This window comes from Lithobates pipiens, unplaced genomic scaffold (genome assembly GCF_037356315.1).
Source record: "Lithobates pipiens isolate NorthernLeopardFrog02 unplaced genomic scaffold, aLitPip1_a1.2 Scaffold_1, whole genome shotgun sequence".
Classification (NCBI taxonomy): Eukaryota; Metazoa; Chordata; class Amphibia; order Anura; family Ranidae; genus Lithobates; species Lithobates pipiens.
In genome coordinates this window covers 235705917-235727888 of record NW_027507685.1, presented here as the reverse complement: position 1 = coordinate 235727888, position 21972 = coordinate 235705917, and the positions used below count along the sequence as shown (strand labels likewise).

General features: G+C 45.3%; 2 protein-coding genes across 5 annotated transcripts in view; one reads left to right on the top strand and one right to left on the bottom strand.

Moving 5' to 3' along the window:
• PHF1 (PHD finger protein 1) overlaps positions 1 to 11708 on the bottom strand; it is a 79992-nt gene extending 68284 nt beyond the window's left edge. For 2 of the 4 annotated variants that reach the window (XR_013275635.1, XM_077484710.1), the window contains exon 1: positions 11544 to 11708. The gene's annotated coding sequence lies outside the window, so the exon portion shown is untranslated. Of the gene's footprint in view, positions 1 to 11401; positions 11519 to 11543 lie in introns of those variants that run through there. The other 2 variants (XM_077484708.1, XM_077484709.1) reach the window with 2 other exon arrangements.
• A 139-nt stretch (positions 11709 to 11847) lies between these two features.
• The window catches only part of LOC143985310 (uncharacterized), a 75936-nt gene continuing 65811 nt past the window's right edge, over positions 11848 to 21972 (top strand). The window contains exon 1 of the mRNA XM_077484707.1: positions 11848 to 12086. The gene's annotated coding sequence lies outside the window, so the exon portion shown is untranslated. The remainder of the gene's footprint in view (positions 12087 to 21972) is intronic.

Here is a 21972-nt window from a genome sequence, read left to right as displayed (position 1 = left end):
AATGGAGCTTTGTCTCCATAATGGAACTTCTTAATGAATCCAAACACACTGCTAAAGCAACACTTAAGTGGTTTATGGGGGAAACATGTAAATGTGTTGGAATGGCCTAGTCGAAGCCCAGACCTCAATCCAATAGAAAAGCTGTGGTCAGATTTAAAGATCGCTGTTCATGAGCTCAAACCATCCAACCTGAAGGAGCTGGAGCAGTTTTACAAGGAAAAATTGGCAAAAATCCCAATGGTAAGATGTGGCAAGCTCATAGAGACTTATCCAAAGTGGCTTGATAGCCGCAAAAGGTGGCTCTACAAAGTGTTGACTTTAGGGGGGGGGGGGTGAATAGTTATGAACTTTTTCTGTTATTTTGTCCTATTTGTTGTTTGCTTCACAATAAGAAAAAAAACATCTTCAAAGTTGTGGGCATGTTCTGTAAATTAAATGATGCAAATCCTCAAACAATCCATGGTAATTCCAGGTTGTGAGGCAACAAAACACAGAAAATGGCTAGGGGGGTGAATACTTTTGCAAGGCACTGTATATAGGAGGATTTGGTTCATCTCTGTGAATCACTTGAGGCCAGTAACTCCGCTGGATATATCGGAGGGTTTACATCCACTTTAAGGTCCCCCGAACCAGAGTACTGTGGACCCCACATATTATAGATAACATTTCTGTATCAGTCAGCTTTCATACCCCCCCCCCCCCCCATATTTCCTCATCTTGGCTTTAAAACTTGTTTTATGCATTTTGGATAACATGTCAGGTTTTATGTCTACATCCCCAGGGCAGAAAGTTTTCAACAGAACTGGAATGAAGGTAAAATCTCCTGATAGGGACATTTGTGCCCGAGGACTCTACAACATCAATCTCAAGCAGTATTCAATACTGTACACTGTTTATAATTGCATGAACAGGACTACTTTATAGCTTGGCAAGCAATATTAAATGCAGCAAAAAAGGCATGAAAATCCCACCTGCTTTTTTAAAACTGGGAACTACCCCAAAGCAACAGACATGTATTGCAGATAACGTGTTCTGGCAATCGGCACGTGGACCTCCTGTCTGCTGCCAGAACAAAATGGAGTTGGGCCGAGTGCTGCTAAGGCTGGGTTCACACTGCAGCGATGCGGGAATTTTGCGAATCTACTGCGAGTTCCCGAATCGCATGTCTCCCGGCGGAAGTTCACACTGCCCTATGCGAACGTCTGGGAGTGCCAATTGAAAGTTAATGACACCCCCAAATCAGCTTGCATATCGCAGTGCGAACTGCAAACCCGGACTGGAATCGGATCATATAGGTGTGAAGCCTTGTATTTTATAAAGAACATAATGACTAAGTGCACTAAATAAAGCGGAGTTACACCCAAAAGTGCAACCTCAGCTTATCTGCTACCCCCAGATGCCATATTTGGCACCTTTCGGGGGGGGGGGGTTACCTGTTTTTGACAGGTACCCTTCCCACTTCCAGGAGACTGCACCGTGGCACCGTCCCTCAGAAGCTCAGCCCCCTCCTCCTTCCACCGCTAGGCCAGTTAGAAAGCACAGCGCATTCGCACATGCACAGTAGGGAACCAGTGTTCTGCCGAGAACCGTCCCCCCATCGGATCATGTGCGCCCGTACTGCGCAGGCGCAGTGCTTGCGCAGTATGGAGGACAAGGAGACGCCAAAAGTCTCCGACGATGAACGGCGCCTGCGCACTTAATAGTATCTTGTGCCCTGAGTCCAGGTTCAAGTCCCACCATGCAAGTGGACATACAGTAGATGATGTTAAACAGCACTTAGTAAGACAACAGCTCGCCAATTTTTTATTCTAACTCTATGTCCACTTGGATGCTGGGGCTTGAACCTGGGGTCGCCGTTCATCTCCTCCATCCTGTGCTCCAGGGTGGTTGCATGCGAGTCGTTTGTCATCCAGCAGTTTACCAGCTAAGCTCTGCATACCCAGGCGCCTCCCTGCAGAACTCTGCACCCCTCGTCCGCTTCCTATACAACCTCAACATAAAGGACATTGACTGACATTCCTGTGCATAAATGGCTTTTTCTTTTATTTTTGTATGCTTTCAGTAAAGAGCCACACTTAGTAGGTGTTTCTTTTATTAATTTTTTTAAGCCTTGTATTTTATGAATAAGCTGGAGACGGTTTTATGAATAAGCTGCACCTCTATCAAAGGAAGAACTCATTGATAAAATACAAAAACTGCCTGTGAAAGACTGAGGCCGACAATTTTGTTTTTAGCAGCAAACAGGAAGTCCTCATACCACTGGTGAACACAGCTATGTATACTCTGGGGGGGTGTTCACTGAAGTAATCACATGACCTCTGTTCTCAGCTGCATAAGGAGCTCAGAGAGCTGAGGGGGAGGAGATACAGCAGTACACTGAACTTCACAGTGAATGGCTGTGGGGGGGATACACCGCTCCTAAGATGCGGCTAGCAGGACTTTTTTTTACCATCCTGCTAGCGCACTGCTCCAGTGTGAAAGCCCGAGGGATCAGTGCTCTCCACCCGAGGGCTTTCACACTGGAGTGAAAGGGGACGGTTTTTACAGGCGCTATTTTTAGCGCTGTAGCACCTGAAAACTGCCCCAGTGTGAAAGGGGCCCAAGAGTCCACGGCTTACTATGCATGCACCAATGGCGTGCTATCGCAAGAGGAAATCCGTGCCAACTGAGCATGTGCCAAAGATGCCTCAGGGCGCCAACCCGCACCTCCGTAGAAGACTTGATAGAAAGGGGCAGGAAAATACCCAGGAGGCGCACAGGAAGTGACATCAACCTGATGGAACAAGGCAGGAAAATGCCCAGGACGCGCACAGGAAGTGACCTCAACCTGGTGGAACAAGGCAGGAAAATACGCAGGAGGCGCACAGGAAGTGACATCAACCTCATGGAAAAAGGCAGGAAAATACCCAGGAGGAGCACAGGAAGTGACCTCAACCTGATGGAAAAAGGCGGGAAAATGCCCAGGAGACGCAGAGGAAGTGACCGCAAACTTCCCTATATAAGCCCAGCCCAGACACTGCCAAATTGCTGGATTATCTTCAGTCCCCCCCCCCCCCCCCCCTTGTTCCTGTGCTAGTGTGTGATCTGTCTAAACCTGTTGTGACCTGGAAACTTATTTGACTTCTCTTGTTTGCTGCTTGCCTCGGATTTGTACCTTAACCATTCTACTTCTTTGTCCCTTTTGTACTCAGCTACCAGATTGGAACTGACCCCGGCTTGGATCTCGACCATTCTTCTTCTGATTAACCCTTTTATGCTTTGTTGCCCAACTGGACTTGACCTTGGCTCGGATCCCGGACTAAGGCTTGCACGGTGCTCCGCACCCCTGCCACTCAGTGTCCCCACCAAGTCTCTGTCTCCATCTCCAGAGGCTTTAAGGACCCAAGGTACAAGGGAGGCCTCCCCACTACTCCAGCCTCCGCACAGCCAGAAAAACTGACCACACTGTGCCTCACTGCCTAGTGTATTTAGTTTTCAGTAGGAAAGCAGAGTAACTGGCAGGAACACCAGGGATTTCACACAAAGGAAGCAATACATTGAGAATAGGATACTTTCTCATACAAGTTCATGGTACAGCAGGCACATATCAGGAATATGGAATGTTGGGATAACACATTGGGTGCGATAGTCAGATGTCCAGACGCTTTTGGCCCTACAGTGTAGCTCCCAGGACCTGTCCAGCCCTGTCATAATGTAACCAATCATAGCCAGTTATGACTTTTATCTTACCAAAATTATTTTTAAAAAGTTAGGCGCGTTAATACAAAAATGCGAATGAAGTGTCTTCAATAATGGAAGGAGGGAAAAAGGGAGTAATGAGATTATACAAAGCAACAAAACACAACTGTGGAGTATTAAAGGTGCAATCCAATATTTATGGACAAATAAAAAGAAAGAAAAAGCAGAGCACACATCCAATCAGAACAGTTTATTGAGATTATGAACATGCGACAAGGTGCACAATAAAGAACAGACACGTGACGCCACAATGCCAGCTGATCAATGCAGAGATGTGAATGACTAAATTCAAGCACAAGATGCAAAATTAAACAGATGCAAAATGAATCCAGTATAAGGATTGCACCTTTAATATTATATCAGGAAGTACAAGCTTATTCGTAATAAGGATAAATGGTGAAGGATACACAATATGATGAATACATTGTTAATAGGTTACTGATCCGGCACAATACAAGACACAGTGAAATCATAGAGAGGAACAGCAGAGGCCACAAACGCTTTCTCACTTTTTAGAGTTAGAATAATAACATGGAGGAAAATACTTTCTAAAATGTGTCGGTTATCAAAGTGGAATTCCAACCTAAACCCAAATAAATACTCTTCAAAATGCTCCCTTCCCCCTCCTAACACCTATTCTAAGGAATCTGTACAAGATGTACTGCTGATACCTTTTTTTCAGGCTGCACTGGTCTGGTCATGTGATGCTGTGTCAGCCAGCAGCAGCTGCAGGGGAGAGGATAGAGCAATGACAATTTCTGGTAAAGCTTGGTGCAGTGATGCCACCCATAGCCTTCAATGGACCATCATTTGTGTATGATCCTTCCTCTCCCCTGCAGCTGAGCTGGCTGACACAGGGGATCATGTGATCAGAACGACCTGAAAATAGGTACTATATACATCCTTCTCACACAGGTCAGTAAGTATAGGTGTTGTGGGGAGAGGACATTTTTTAGAGTTTGGTATAAGCTGGCATTCCATTTAAATTTTTTGTTTCTGTCATTCAATTTGGGTGAAGAAAAATACACCACATGTTCCAAACACCTCCCCTATAACCTTCCAGATGAGCGTTCTCCACCCGCACCCCTCTATACAGGATCAGTGTTCTCCACCCGCACCCCTCTATACATGATCAGTGTTCTCCACCCGCACCCCTCTATACAGGATCGGTGTTCTCCACCCGCACCCCTCTATACATGATCAGTGTTCTCCACCCGCACCCCTCTATACAGGATCGGTGTTCTCCACCCGCACCCCTCTATACAGGATCGGTGTTCTCCACCCGCACCCCTCTATACAGGATCGGTGTTCTCCACCCGCACCCCTCTATACATGATCAGTGTTCTCCACCCGCACCCCTCTATACAGGATCAGTGTTCTCCACCCGCACCCCTCTATACAGGATCAGTGTTCTCCACCCGCACCCCTCTATACAGGATCAGTGTTCTCCACCCGCACCCCTCTATACAGGATCAGTGTTCTCCACCCGCACCCCTCTATACAGGATCAGTGTTCTCCACCCGCACCCCTCTATACAGGATCAGTGTTCTCCACCCGCACCCCTCTATGCAGGATCAGTGTTCTCCACCCGCACCCCTCTATGCAGGATCAGTGTTCTCCACCCGCACCCCTCTATGCAGGATCAGTGTTCTCCACCCGCACCCCTCTATACAGGATCAGTGTTCTCCACCCGCACCCCTCTATACAGGATCAGTGTTCTCCACCCGCACCCCTCTATGCAGGATCAGTGTTCTCCACCCGCACCCCTCTATGCAGGATCAGTGTTCTCCACCCGCACCCCTCTATGCAGGATCAGTGTTCTCCACCCGCACCCCTCTATGCAGGATCAGTGTTCTCCACCCGCACCCCTCTATACAGGATCAGTGTTCTCCACCCGCACCCCTCTATACATGATCAGTGTTCTCCACCCGCACCCCTCTATACAGGATCAGTGCTCTCCACCCGCACCCCTCTATACAGGATCAGTGCTCTCCACCCGCACCCCTCTATACAGGATCAGTGCTCTCCACCCGCACCCCTCTATACAGGATCAGTGCTCTCCACCCGCACCCCTCTATACAGGATCAGTGCTCTCCACCCGCACCCCTCTATACAGGATCAGTGCTCTCCACCCGCACCCCTCTATACAGGATCAGTGCTCTCCACCCGCACCCCTCTATATACTATCAGTGTTCTCCCCCTGTTCCCCTCTATACAGGATCAGTGCTCTCCACCTGTACCCCTTTATACATGATCATGGTCTTCCACCCCTTTATACAGGATCACATCAAACAAACATCCCTTAGGAGAAGTCATCTGATTTACAGGACAGCCTATATACTTTTTTTAATGTCCAAAAATTGTAATATATCAACTGAATTTTTTAGGCTCATAATTAGATTATGTTATTTCTTGTGAATAAAGAAATCCAAAGATTTAATATAACTTATTTCTTCCTGCTCTCCCAGTGATATAGTAGCAATGTTCTAATCTTTTAGTCATTATTCCCAAATCACATAAAAATCTAGTCTCTGATTTTTTTTTTTATATATATTCTGTAAAGATCTTCTGCCCTCTGGCTGGAATGTTAATAAATTATTAACTATAAAAGACAAGTCCCTTGTAAAATTAAAAGACGGACCCTAGTTGTCTCTCTTCAGGCAAAACTTCGGAAGGTCATGTGACTATTATATAATTGGAAAGCTCCCAATTGCAAGCATGCATAGGGAGCTTACCGATCCCCACCGGCTACCGTGCTGGAGCACACTCTCAGCACAATAAGTTGCTTTAAAGGAGAAGTCCATGCTGAGCTGGTTTGGCTAGGATTCCCCTATGGATCACAGGAGTGCAATTCATTTTGCACTCCTGTGACCCATTTCCAACAGAGAGCAGACTGAGTTCTTCTCTCCGCCGACGTCACGGATATCAGTCCAAGCACCACGTCATCACAACAAAGTCTGGATCCACCAGGTTCCTGGACTGACACTTGTCTCAGCGAGCCTCTGACAGCCTGAGATGACTTGCTCCGCCCCTCCACAGCTCAGCGCTCCAATCAACGAGGAGAGAGAAGAGCAGAGAGCTGTGACTGAGTCTTCATCTCTCTGCTCACTGAGCTGTAAAAACTGAGTGACTGGCAATGTTCGATCGCTTGGTTCTCAATGTAGAGGCACCGGGGGGACTAATGCTGCATCCACCTAAGTATAAACAGGGGGCGACCCATACTTCTCTTATAACAGGACCGCATATGTTCAGCCACTCAGTGTTAAGGCCCACCCGCCAAGCAGCTGCATATATGCCAGAAACAGAAGGGAATGAAGCGGAACATTCCCTTTATGGTGAAGATCTGCTTTAAGTCCAATTGGGTGCACGTCATGTTGGGGATTTAGCTCTATATTACGTGTGTGACAGGTTTATTTCACTCCCAGAGGATACACTTCGGCTGTGCCCACCCTCCCCTCTGCTGCCCATTCATAGAAGCTCTTGTATTTTGTTAAGGAGTTCACATAATACAATGGCTTCTACGAATGTCTGTGTTTGCTCCTCCCCTCTGCTGCACATTCACAGAAGCTTTTGTATTTTGTGAATGAGTGCACATAATACAAAGGCTTCTGTGAATGGGCAGGAGGGGCGGGGCAAACACAGCCAAAGTGTATCCTCTGGGAGTGAAATAAACCTGTTACACACATAATAGAGATAAATCCCCATGGTTACATGAACCTAAACTGGACTAAAAGCGTATCTGCATCCTAAAGAGAACATTCCGCTTTATGCCCTCCTCTTGTTTCTGGCACTTTTCCAGCGACTCTGCTCTTGAAGGAACAGAGACCACAATGAGCAGAGTCTGAGCTTCTGACCTAATCGTCCTGGAGCACAATATATCTCTCAGATGTGAATAAGACTGGTTTCACACTGCTGCGACATAGGATCCAACTAGTGATGCAACATTTCTGTATGAGCTCCGACTTTAGAAAAGGTTCCTGCAGTACTTTTGGTCTGACATAGGTGCAATTTCAGCCCTTGTACAGGCTCCTAAATAGCATCCAAGTCGGAAAGAAAGTCGTGCCACTATGCAGTTGCAGTAGTGTGAACCGAGCCTAATAGAGATAAGTCTAGGAGGTGGCAGGCACCTCCTTAGACTTAACTCATGGTATGCCTGCAGTTTTTTTCAATGTTCCTGCGATTCAGCTTAATTTAAAAAAAAAAAAAAAAAACTTTTGGGCTGTACATCCATTTTAACCTTCTCCTTACAAAGCAATGTCATGGCTGTGTAACAAGTCTAGTTAAAACTAGTAATAAATACATGATTTAATTTGCATAATTATTTATCTGCTCCCTTAAATCTCTCGTCTCACTGGGTGATCCAAGAGAGATCGTCTAGTAATGATATAAAGATGTAAATTAATTTTAACAGTACAAGTCTGTTAGTAAATGATTAAATACTACTATTCCATTATATATTAATACCTTTTTTATCTGTTCCCTGGTTTAGCCTCTCCTGTCTGCCCAGAATGATCCTAGAGAGGTTCCCTGTCCTGAGTCAAGTAAAAACAAATTAGCGGAAAAAAGAAAATTCCTTTTAAAATGACTAGATTGCTCCTTCGTTAGCCCCCTCCTGACAAGGAGCATAATCCTGGGGATTCCCCAGAGCTCTATTAATACATAAAAAAAAAAAAAAAAAAAAAAAAAAAAAAATGTAATTCAGTTTCGCCACGGTTGCATACAACCCCCTGTCAACACATTTAAATATTGACTTTCATATTTTTTTTGCAATTAATTAGCTTCCTAATTATGTCTCCTCTGATTATGTGATCCCAGAGAGATCCCCAGTCTTTTAACTGCCAAGGTGCGTATTCCAGCAATCTTCAATCCCTATTAATAATGAAGGATTACGTTGGGTGATCTGTCTAATCACATCAGGCCCGATATTAAATCCTCTCCAGGACAGACGTTTGATCCCAGAGATCTCCCACAGTAGTAGGATGAAGATTGTGAGCCAATTATTCCAGACGTTTATGGTAAATTAGAACACATGGTCCTCCTTCATTGGAGGGTTTCCTCCGTTAATCTTCTCTTCACCTTCTAAGTGATCCCAGATGGAACCTACCGTACATTGAGATCTGGCATAAGAGGTTCTCTCTATCCTCTGGTACCCCCCCTACTGACCTGTTGTGTGGTCCCACATGGTAAAATGAAGAACTATACCGAATCTGGACGTGGGTTCTATCTTGGCCAGCGGAGTGATCCATCAGCTCTCCCGAAGTATCACAACTCATTCTCTTCAGCTATCAATTCCAAAGTTCCATTTATGTTCTGCCAGTAAACTCTTAAATACGATTATTCCAAAATATATTGACCCTTAATGCATCAACCCCCTCCTGACCAGCTGTGTGATCCTGTGGATCCCTCCTGACCTTCAGTAAAAAAAATAAAACCCTGATTTTACACACTATATTTATAAATAATAAATGATCCCTGCCCTGTTATAGTAAATGATTAGATTGGATCCACTTTCATCCAAAAAAAAAAAGAAGTTTTTTTTTAAATATAAATGACCCCAGCCCTGTTATCTTTAGATCTGATAAAATAAAGAATTGAAATCTATTGACCCTCAATATATTAACCCCTTCCTGACCACCTGCATGATCCTGTGGATCCCTCCTGACCTCTAGCTATATATACACACACACATATATATATATATATATATATATCCTTGCCCTATTAATAAATGACCAGCAATCTCTTGATCCTGTGACAGGACAGATCTCCTTTTATATTATAAAATGAAACGCCAACTCCTTCCTGACCAGCTGTGTGATCCTGTGGATCCCTCCTAGCCCCATAAGAATAATTATATAAACACTGATCCCTCCCATGTTATAGGGAATGATTAGACCCGATCCACTTTCATCTGATAAAATGAAGAATGAAGACCTGTACCAGATCTAGTCAGGAGATCTCTCTCCCTATGAAATCTATTGGCACTGGATGTATTAACCCCTTCCTGACCAGCCATGTGATCCTGTGGATCCCTCCTGACCTCTAACAGTCACAATAATAAAAAACAAAAAAATGTTTTTATAAATATAACTCATCCCTGGCCTGTTATTGGATCTGATAAAATGAAGGAATGTAGCAGATCCCAATGTGGGATCTATGGAGTGTGTCCTGTAGTTAACCCTTCCTTGGGATCCCCTTCTGTATTGCGATGAGGAATGAATGACAGGGGCTCCCCTTGTGTGATCTATATAGGACTTTCCCTCCCCCTGTTGGATCTATAGATGACCTCCCCGTGTGATCTATAGAGGACCTCCCCTCCCCCGTTTGATCTATAGATGACCTCCCCTCTCCCTGTGTGATCTATAGATGACCTCCCCTCTCCCCGTGTGAGCTATAGATGACCTCCCCTCTCCCCGTGTGAGCTATAGATGACCTCCCCTCTCCCCGTGTGAGCTATAGATGACCTCCTCTCCCCCCGTGTGATCTATTGATGACCTCCCCTCCCCCCGTGTGATCTATTGATGACCTCCCCTCCCCCCGTGTGATCTATAGATGACCTCCCCTCTCCCCGTGTGAGCTATAGATGACCTCCCCTCTCCCCGTGTGAGCTATAGATGACCTCCTCTCCCCCCGTGTGATCTATTGATGACCTCCCCCCCCCCGTGTGATCTATTGATGACTTCCCCTCCCCCCGTGTGATCTATTGATGACCTCCCCTCCCCCCGTGTGATCTATTGATGACCTCCCCTCCCCCCGTGTGATCTATTGATGACCTCCCCTCCCCCCGTGTGATCTATTGATGACCTCCCCTCCCCCCGTGTGATCTATAGATGACCTCCCCTATGTGATCTATAGTTGACTTCCCCCTCCCCCTGTGATCTATAGATGACTTCCCCTCCCCCTGTGATCTATAGATGACCTCCCCCTCGTGATCTATAGATGGCCTCTCCTGAAATATAAATGACATCCCCTCCCCCATGTGATCTATAGATGACCTCCCTCCCCCCATGTGATCTATAAACTCCCCCCCCCCCGTTGATCTATAGATGACCTCTCCACGGTGTGATCTATAGACGACCTCCCCTCCCTCCTGTATTGATCTATAGATGACCTCCCCTCCATGTGATCTATAGATGACCTCCCCTCCCCCTGTGTGATCTGCAGATGGCCTCCCCCTCGTGTTGATCTATAGATGGCCTCTCCTGATCTATAAATGACATCCCCTCCCCCATGTGATCTATAGACGACCTCCCCTCCCCCCCCATGTGATCTATAGACGACCTCCCCTCCCCCCCCATGTGATCTATAGACGACCTCCCATCCCCCTACGTGATCTATAGATGACCTCCCCTCCCCCTGTATTGATCTATAGATGACCTCCCCTCTCCCTGTATTGATCTATAGATGACCTCCCCTCTCCCTGTATTGATCTATAGATGACCTCCCCTCCCCCTGTATTGATCTATAGATGACCTCCCCTCCCTGTGATCTATAGATGACCTCCCCCCTGTATTGATCTAAAGATGACCTCCCCCTCGTATTGATCTATAGATGACCTCCCCCTCGTATTGATCTATAGATGACCTCCCCCCCCCGTGTTGATCTATAGATCCCCTCCCCCCCGTGTTGATCTATAGATCCCCTCCCCCGATGTATAGATGACCTCCTGTCAGTGATGAGGAGGGTGGCGCCCCCTGGTGTCGGTGTGGAGATGTCCGGTGGTGTTGGTGATGATTGGTGTCGGCCCCTCTCTCTCTCTCTGGTAATTGGCCTGTGCTGTTCCTCTCAGACGGAGCTTCCCTCACCCCGGGGTCCCCTCAGATTCCTCCCCCGGCTCCTCCTCCTTCTTCTTCCTCCTCGGTTATCTTCCTCTCCCCCCCTCCTACACTCCCGGGGGGGTCCGGGCAGCAGCGCGTCCTCCTCCTCCTCCTCCTTCTTCTCCCCGGGCCGCACCTCGGCCCGAGTGACGCAGCAAGCCTAAAGGCAGGAGGAGCCAGGCAAACAACGACCCCGGCCACGTCACCACACCCACCCCCGGAGCCAGCCAATCGGAACCCGCCCGATGGAGGACAGAAGAAGGCACATCCCGTTGGTCGCCCACTTTTATCATCTCCCCTCCCCCTCCACCTTCCCTCTCTTTTCTGTCAGCCCTGGTGGGCGTGGCTTGCGGCTCTCGGCGCGGCGGCCAATCAGCGAGCTGCACTTTGGGGAGCGGGAAAAGAAAGCCCCTGGCGAGCGCCAGCCAATGACAGCCGCCGGCCGCGTCTGAGGAGGAGAACTGACCGGACTGGTCCGCCGGGGATCTGGGCGGGAAATCGGCCGGCCAATCACATTTCAGCCTGCTGCAGGTGCCTGATTTTTTTTTCTTTAGTGCTCTGGAGGGGAGGGGGGGTATAAAAAAAAATGAAGGGCTTTCCACCAATCGCTGATTGAATCTGACATTTCATTTTTATTGGTCGTTAGAGTTAGGTCACATGACAGGATTGGGCGGGGCTTAACTATCAGATGTGGATAATTTTAAGCCCCTCCCCTCATATGTCAATTCTTTTTGGTAAGAATTAAAAAATAAATGTCTCTCAGGGAGGGGTGGATTCATCGGTGACCAGTGGTTGGATAAAATAACCCCGCCCTCACCCAATCATTGGTGGTAAGTGGCTGGATATGATAATAACCCCACCCCCCACCCAATGATTGGTGGTCAGTGACTGGATATAATAACCCCCACCCAATGATTAGTGGTCAGTGACTGGATATAATAATAACCCCGCCCCCACCCAATGATTGGTGGTAAGTGGCTGGATATGATAATAACCCCGCCCCCCACCCAATGATTGGTGGTCAGTGACTGGATATAATAACCCCCACCCAATGATTAGTGGTCAGTGACTGGATATAATAATAACCCCGCCCCCACCCAATGATTGGTGGTCAGTGACTGGATATAACAATAACCCGCCCCACCCAATCATTGGTGGTCAGTAAATGGATATAATTATAACCCCGCCCCCACCCAAACATTGGTGGTCAGTGACTGGATATAACTATAACCCCGCCCCCACCCAATGATTGGTAGTCAGTGGCTGGATATAATAATAACCCCGCCCCACCCAATCATTGGTGGTCAGTGAATGGATATAACAATAACCCCGCCCCCACCCAAACATTGGTGGTCAGTGGCTGGATATAACTATAACCCCGCCCCCACCCAATGATTGGTAGTCATTGGCTGGATATAATAATAACCCCGCCCCACCCAATCATTGGTGGTCAGTGAATGGATATAACAATAACCCCGCCCCCACCCAAACATTGGTGGTCAGTGGCTGGATATAATTATAACCCCACCTCCACCCAAACATTTGTGATCAGTAGCTGGATGTAATAATAACCCCGCCCTCACCCAATCATTAGTGGTTAGTGGCTGGATATAACCCCACCCTCACCCAGCCATTGGCGGTCAGTGGCTGGATATAATAATAACCCCACCTCCATCCAAACATTGGGGGTCAGTAGCTGGTCAGGTTAGGACTATAGTTCTACTGTTTTGAAAGAAAGCAGAGTGCAGCTGATTTCCACTGATTGCGCTCCCACAGCCACACTATGACAGGGGAGACAGGTTCTAGAGCCCGTTTGTCCTGCTTCTCCTTCTGTCAGGACCATGACAGGGAGTGAGGCAGAGCCGTCACTATGTGTCGCCCCCCCCCTTCTCCAATCAGAAGTGCAGAGATCAAAGACTCACAGAGCGGGCTGTATGCACAGGGGAACACTAAGTTCCAGGCAATCACTGAGCAGTACAAATATGCAGTATTTGCTAGCAACCAATGGGCGAACGATAATGATGTGCAGTAACCTCTAGCAACCAATGTTTGAGTGGTAATGATGTGCAGTAAACTCTAGAAATCAATGGGTGAGCAGTAATGATGTGTAGTAACCTGTAGCAACCAATGGGTGAGCTGTAATGATGTGCATTAAACACCAGCAATCAATGGGTGAACAGTAATGATGTGTAGTAACCTGTAGTAACCAATGGGTGAGCTGTAATGATGTGCAGTAACCTCTAGCAACCAATGGGTGAGTGATAATGATGTGCAATAACTTCTAGCAACTAATCAGTGAGCGATAATGATCTGCAGTAACCTCTAGCAACCAGTGGGTGAGCGGTAATGATACGCGGTAACCTCTACAAAACAATGGGTGAGCGGTGATAATGTGCAGTAACCTCTAGCAACTTATCAGTGAGCGATAATGATGTGTAGCAACTAGGGCTGCAACTAAGGATTATTTTCATAATCGATTAATTCTAAACAATAATCGGACAATTAATCGGTTAATAACCTTAAAAAAAAAAGTGGGTCAAATTGATGTTCATTTTCAACCACAGTGACGGGAAACTTTTGGAAATAAGAAAACTTCTTGGTCAAAGGAATTTTCAGACAGTGTATGTGGTTTTTGTTCAGAAATTAAGTGAAAATGTCAAACATTCTTTCATTCAGCGAATGTACAAAGATTTTTCATCTGAATATTCTCACCTGAAAATCGATCGGTGTGGCCAGCATAAGGCTCGGTACACACCTATGCAGTTTTTGCTTTTGATCTGTTTCTGCAGTGCTTTTTGCTGTGCGTTTTGATTTTTGTGCACGTGATTTTACTGCAATTTGCATTTTTTGCATTCATTTTTTTGGGGCAGATTAAAAAACACAAATTGCTGCAAAAACGCATTATATTCTTTTCTGCAGCTTCTCCATTGAAGTATATTGAACCAAAAAAGCACCGCTTTGTGTTAAAAGTCCCCGACCCTTTCCAACTATGCAGAGGCTGAAAAAAGCACAGATATGAACGTGTCCCATAGGAAACCATGTAAATGAACTGTAGTGCGTTTCTGCAAAAAAAGCACCAATAAACATATAGATGTGAACCAGGCCGTTTAGTAACATAATGGGGTTAAAAAGACTGGGGTTGGCCCTTTATAGTACAAAAAAGCAGATAATCACTACTGGAAGGGGTTAATTTTTTTACTGTAGAACAGTGAAAGTAATATTTACAGTGGTGGTTATATTTTTGTACTATAAAGGGCTAATTTTCGTTTTTTTTTAACCCCATTATGTTACTGGCCGATTAATGGATTATGAAAATAGTAATCGATTAATTTCATAATCGATTAGTTGTCGATTAATCGATTAGTTGTTTCAGCCCTAGTAGCAACCTCTAGCCACCAATGGGCAAGCGGCGATTATGTGTGGTAACCTCTAGCAACCAATCAGTGAATGGTAATGATGTGCAGTAACTTTTAGCAACCAATGGGTGTGCGGTAATGATATCCAGTAACCTCTAGAAACTAAGCAGCGAGCAGTAATGATGTGCAATAACCTGTAGCAACTAATCAGTGAGCATGGACTAATCAGTGAGTGTGGACCAGTTATTTATGTTTACATTTTTAAAGAAGAGGAAGTAAACCCTGATGGGTTTACTTCCTCTTTCATTCCCTGCAAAGGCAAAGCATAATGGACTACTATACATCGCATAGTAGCCCAATATGTGCCACTTACCTGACACAGGAGCCAGCGAAGTCACCGCTGTCCCCTGTAGTCCGGCGCATCCATCTTTTCGGTGGGGTCTCGCAGCTCCGCCGCTGTCATTCAGCGGAGCCGCGATGACGTCACTCCCGCGCATGCGCAAGGGAGCCGACACGCGCGGCAGCTCCGTTGTTGGAAATGCCGCGCTCAGTGCGCCTGCGTGCAGCTGTCTACGGCGCATGCGCCGTAGACAGCGGTGCCTGTCTTCGGGCAAATATCTCCTAAACCGTATAGGTTTAGGAGATATTTCTTGGACCTACAGGTAAGCCTTAATCTAGTCTTACCTGTAGGTCAAAGTGGTTTGTAAGGGTTTAAAACCACTTTAATGGATTATGAAAATAGTAATCGATTAATTTCATAATCGATTAGTTGTCGATTAATCAATTAGTTGTTTCAGCCCTAGTAGCAACCTCTAGCCACCAATGGGCAAGCGGCGATTATGTGTGGTAACCTCTAGCAACCAATCGGTGAATGGTAATGATGTGCAGTAACTTTTAGCAACCAATGGGTGTGCGGTAATGATATCCAGTAACCTCTAGCAACTAAGCAGCGAGCAGTAATGATGTGCAATAACCTGTAGCAACTAATCAGTGAGCATGGACTAATCAGTGAGTGTGGACCAGTTCTTTATGTTTACATTTTTAAAGTTTGCTGAGATATGTCTGTGTGTGTTTGTTTTTTTGGGATGCTGCAGTGGAGAGCAACACGACATGACAGCGCACGGATCGGTGTGCAGCCACCGACCACATCATTTACAGCTAGCCTGTAATTCCACTTTAAGTCAATGTAACAGTAATTATGTAAGGGACAGAAGCTCTCAGTTCCTGGCCTCCAGCTGGCAAGTGTTGCGGGATTTCGGCCTGCGGTGCTTACATCACCGGGGACAATACCATATTAGGTCTTATACCTAATATGGTCAATGATGCAGGCATTACATGGTGCGGATTATGCAGCGGTCTGCCCCGCTAAGTCCTTCTGCTTTCCAGTATCTGCATCCTCTGAATAGCCTGGAATGTGAGCCGGTGGGGCAGAGCTGGGACTTTGGCTCGCAGTCTAACAAACTGGAAATCACGGCCATTCAGAAAACAAGGAGAGCGCCAGCCGGAGGGATTTATCAAGCAGGGCAGCCAGCTGCACACGCTAACTGCCAAGAAGAAAATTACAGCCGCTCACCAGACTGACTTGGGGGGGCTCTGGTACAGTTCTCCTACATGATTTTTCATGCCTGAAAGGAGATGTGTCTGGTCTGCTGGCATTGTGCCACACAGTTTTTATATACTGGACTTAAAGTGGTGTTGCCACCAAAAAATAAAAAATTGTTTAAAATTCTTAAAAAAAAAAAAAAAAAAAAAAATATATATATATATATATATATATATATATATATATATATATATATATATATATAATAATTGGAAAAAAAATGTTTTACTCAGGGGGCACCCATAGCAAGCTGCTTGTTGTGGGGGCACTCGACAGGAGGGAGAGGTAAGGAGCAGGGAAGAGGGACCCGAGAAGAGGAGGATACGGGCTGTTCTGTGCAAATAAACTGCACAGAGCAGGTAAATGTAACATGTTTGTTATTTTTTTTTTTATTTTTTTTTTTTTTTAAACGAGACTTTACAATCACTTTAATGTATCTTAAATAGAAAACTATCTTCAGATAGATTTTTACTCCAAAAGCATTTTATTAAAATAAATTTGACAAAAAAAATAAATCTGATTTAAATATTTAACAACATTTTTTTTTTTAAATTGATTTAAAAAAACAAAACAAAAAACATAGATTTTTATCCACCCTGGCTGCTCTTAAACCTTCAAATAATATACATCCGATTCATAAAAATACGTGGTAAGCTTACAATTAGGTATTTGCTCCACCCAAATCGGAAATGATAAGAAATGTCTTCAGTTGTAATAAACAATTCTAAATCCTTAAATATAATGATGAATCTTACTAATGTCTTCAAATAAACAAAGATATGTGTGCACCACCTATATCTAAAGCAAAAAAAAAACAAAAAACGGTATACTCCACCTATAACTGAAGTAATTAATCCATCCCTAAAGCAAATACACAACCATATATATATTCCCATATAATAGATATACTGTATATATTGTATACTAAAAGACAGATCACACATAACTTTTAATCCGCGCTGGCAGTGAGCGGGCACCGATGTACGGGATGACCAAGAAGCCCCACCCTACGTATTTTGTCATAATGACGTCTTCAGGGGCAGATTATTTTGATACTTTTTAAAACAGCTGCTGCATCCTTAAGAGAATGTACCACAATAACACACACACACACACATATATATATATATTTGTTACTGTTTTTAAAGCGTTGGATATGGTCAATTTTGGGTATGCTATTTTGTCGCCGTTTAAGTCTTTGACATATTTGGTATCTGTTTCCTCAACCCAATCCTATCCCTTATATGTCATTGTTGTTTTATTGAGCTAAAATGCATTAAAACTAATTTATATGTATTTTTAATTGAAAATATAGCGTTGAGCCAATATTATGTGACATTACAAAATTGCAGCGACCATTTTTTTTTTAAATTCTGTGTATGGTCTGCTTTCAGAAAATGTATAATGTCTTCATTTTTTTTTTTATGTGCATTTTAGCAAGTGTATAAAAATGTAAAAAAAAAAAAGAAAAAAGGTTAGGTAGCAAAAGAGTTAAAAGGAGCCGTGCATGAATTGAGCCGTGTGGTTACTGCACTTCTCACATGAGGTTTCATCTAAAGCCAGCCTACAGCCAAATGAGACCTCACATCCCGACCATTCTGCCCCATGGTATAATAAATCATTTTCCGCTACTGTGGGCTCCCATTTAGCTGGTCACGTGACCAGATGTCGGCCAGCGCTGACAGCCAGAGGTGCTTCCATGGCAGGTCTTGGAAACCGCAATGCCTGATACCTTTGCTGTATTCTACAGGAAAAAAAAATGCTCAGTGAACAGGTGATTGATCCAGACTATGAAGTCATTACCCCCCCCCCCCCCCCCAGTCTATTCACTTGGACACTTGGATCATTCTTAAGCAAGAGGCACTTTTTACTACCCTGTAAATAAATTGGGGCTTATATAACAAATATTAGCACCCTTTATCTCTGGAAGCTTTTACCCCCCCCCCCCTTTCATGACCAGGGAAGTTATTTGCTATTCAGCACTGCGCCAAAAATGGAACTTCCGCTTTAAGGGAGGTGACCCCCTGACATGCCAAATTTGACATGTCATTTTTTTGGGAGGGGGGAGCTGGGACCCTCTTTCCAGCTCCCCACTTCCTTCCGGTACCGGAAGGGAGATCACCTCTCCCCCCTCCCTCTCGGCAACCATCTGAGACACTTCACAGGTCTCAGATGATTACCCGGCCAGTCACAGCGCGCGCATTCGCAGTGAGTGCCCAGCTGTGAAGCCACAGCCGGGCGCCCACACTTCCAATGCCGGTGCCGCACAGCGGAGGGGGAGACGATCGGGGCTTCGCTCCCCTGCATCGCTGGACTCCAGGACAGGTAAGTGTCCGATTATTAAAAGTCAGCAGCTGCAGTATTTGTAGCTGCCGACTTTTCATATTTTTTTTGCAGAACTCCGCTTTAACTGACAATTGCGCGGTCATGCAACGCTGTATCCAAACAAAAATTATATCTTTTCTTTTTCCACAAATAGAGCTTTCTTTTGGTGGTATTTGATCACCTCTGGGTTTTTTTTATTTTTTTTGCTATATAAACGTAAAGTTTTTCCTAGTTTCTGTTATAAAATTTTGCAAATAATCTTACTTCATTAATTTAGGGCAAAATGTATTCTGCGAAAAAAATTTGTTGAAAATACCCCAAATTAGTGTATATTATTTAATCTGTAGGAAAGTTCTAAAGTCTACAAACTATGGGATATACCTGAAAATGCATCAATCCTGATGTACTGATGATCTAATTTCTTGAGATGTTAGGACAGTACAGATATCCCCCAAATGACCCCTTTTTTGGAAAGTAGACAGTCCAAGGTATTTAGTAAGAGGCATGACAAGTTTTTTGAAGGTGTAATTTATTTTTTGTCCCAATTTTTTGGAAAATTAAGAAATTAAAGCGGTAGTAAACCCGCTAATTTTCTATTTTTTTTTTTTACCACCTGCAAAGCAAAAGGCATAATGAGCTAGTATGCACCGCATACTAGCTCATTATGAAATACCTACCTTAGAACGAGGCCCCGATATCTGGCCCGATCCACGCCGAGGGAGCTGACATGCTCCCTTGGCGTTTCTTCCGGGTATCGCGGCTCCGGCGCTGTGAGTGGCCGGAGCCGCGATATTGTCACTCCCGCGCATGCGCGCGGGAGATTTCATCCCGGCCGGGTCCGGCCACTGCCGGACTTTCAGCTGAGAATCCCCTTGTGCGCATGCGCCGCTGCAGTCAGGGGGAATATCTCCTAAACCGTTCAGGTTTAGGAGATATTGTTTTTACCTACAGGTAAGCCTTACTATAGGCTTTCCTGTAGGTAAAAGTAAAAAAAATGAGTATACAACCGCGTTAAATAAGATTTTTTTTTTTTTACATACTATCACCAGTGCAATAAAGCATCATCCAATGACTGGTGTGGCTGTGGTCAGGGATACTGGCTGATAACAGTACAGGGGTCCCCGGGTTACGATCCTGCTAGGGACTTTCCTCCTGTTTGTAATTCGGAAATGTTCGTAAGTCAGCCGCGCATGCGCAGAATGACAATTCCGGACATTTCTGATGTTCCGTCGAAATGCCGTTCGGCGCATGTGCGGAAAATGACGGACATTTTTGACATTTTCCGAGGCTCCTTCTGGCCGCGCATGTGCAGAACAGCAGAGGGTCCCCGCAGCACCCTGTTCGTAAGTAGGAGTGGTTCCTAAATTGGGCGTTCGTAAGTTAGGGACCCCCTGTATGTTAAAAAAAGGTTTATACGGCATATATATATATATTTGGAAATTGATGAATCCTGATGTACTGACGGCCTACCTCATTTCTTGTGTCCCTAAAATGCCAGGACAGTACAAATATCCTATTACTTCTAAATACATTATTTTCTTTATTTTGTTACAGTTTTGTGATATGTTCCTAAACAGTGCTAAAATATATTTTGCATTTCGTTTTCCTGAAAAGTGGACAGAAGTATACAATACACCAACCTTTTTCAACCAGGACACCTCTAACGTTGGGTGTCCTACATGTGACTGTCGCTGCATTATGAAAAATGCTATTAGAATTTATTTTTTACATTTTAGAATTGGATGCCTCGAGACCGTCCATAATTTTAAAGGGTGCCTTGAGATTGTCTATCATTTGAAAGGGTGACTCAACTGAAAAAAGGTTGAGAAACACTGACATACGGGATCTCACAAAAGTGAGTGCACCCCTTTTGTAAATATTTTATTATATTTTTTCATGTGACAACACTGAAGAAATGTCCTGTGGTCCGGTTTCATGCGGCCCCACTGGTAATTTGTAAATATAAATCTTTTGTGGACCCCCCAACGAAAGGGGGGCCACAAAAGATATACACTGTATTTATCGTTCTGGAAGCCTCGGAGGGGACAGGGAGGGGCTGGGACGAGTGCCGTCAGATTACATACAGGCGGCCATTGTAATAGGAAGTCCCATCTCCTGGGCTGGCATTGGACGACTGTTCTGCCGGTCATAGGGGGCAGGACTTTGTATTAAAGACGCAACTAAGTAAACAGGAGATTTTCCTGTATGTAATCTGTTGGCGCTCATCCCACCCCCCTCCCTGTCCCCTCTGAGGCTGCAGAAGGGCATCGATCAGGCTGCACTGATGGCAATGGTGAGGCTGCAATCAGAGGCTGCATTAAGGTAATGGTGAGGCTGCATTCATGGCAATGGTGAGGCTGCATTAATGGCAATGGTGAGGCTGCATTCATGGCAACAGGGAGGCTGTATTCATGGCAACGGCGAGGCTGTATTCATGGCAACGGCGAGGCTGTATTCATGGTAACGGCGAGGCTGTATTCATGGTAACGGTGAGGCTGTATTCATGGTAACGGTGAGGCTGTATTCATGGTAACGGTGAGGCTGTATTCATGGTAACGGTGAGGCTGTATTCATGGCAACGGTGAGGCTGTATTCATGGCAACGGTGAGGCTGTATTCATGGCAACGGTGAGGCTGTATTCATGGCAACGGTGAGGCTGTATTCATGGCAACGGTGAGGCTGTATTCATGGCAACGGTGAGGCTGTATTCATGGCAATGGTGAGGCTGCATTCATGACAATGGTTAAGCTGTATTCAGAGGCTGCATTCATGGCAATGGAGAGGCTGTGTCCATGGCACTTGTGAGGCTGCATTCATGGCACTTGTGAGGCTGCATTCATGTCAATGGAGAGGCTGCGTTCATGGCAATGGTGAGGCTGCATTCATGGCACTTGTGAAGCTTCATTCGTGGCACTTGTGAGGCTACATTCATGGCAATGGAGAGGCTGCGTTCATGGCAATGGAGAGGCTGCGTTCATGGCAATGGAGAGGCTGCATTCATGGCAATGGAGAGGCTGCATTCATGGCAATGGAGAGGCTGCGTTCATGGCAATGGAGAGGCTGCATTCATGTCTGTGGTGAGGTTGCATTCATGGCAATGGTGAGGCTGCAGATGGGCACTGATTAGGCTGCA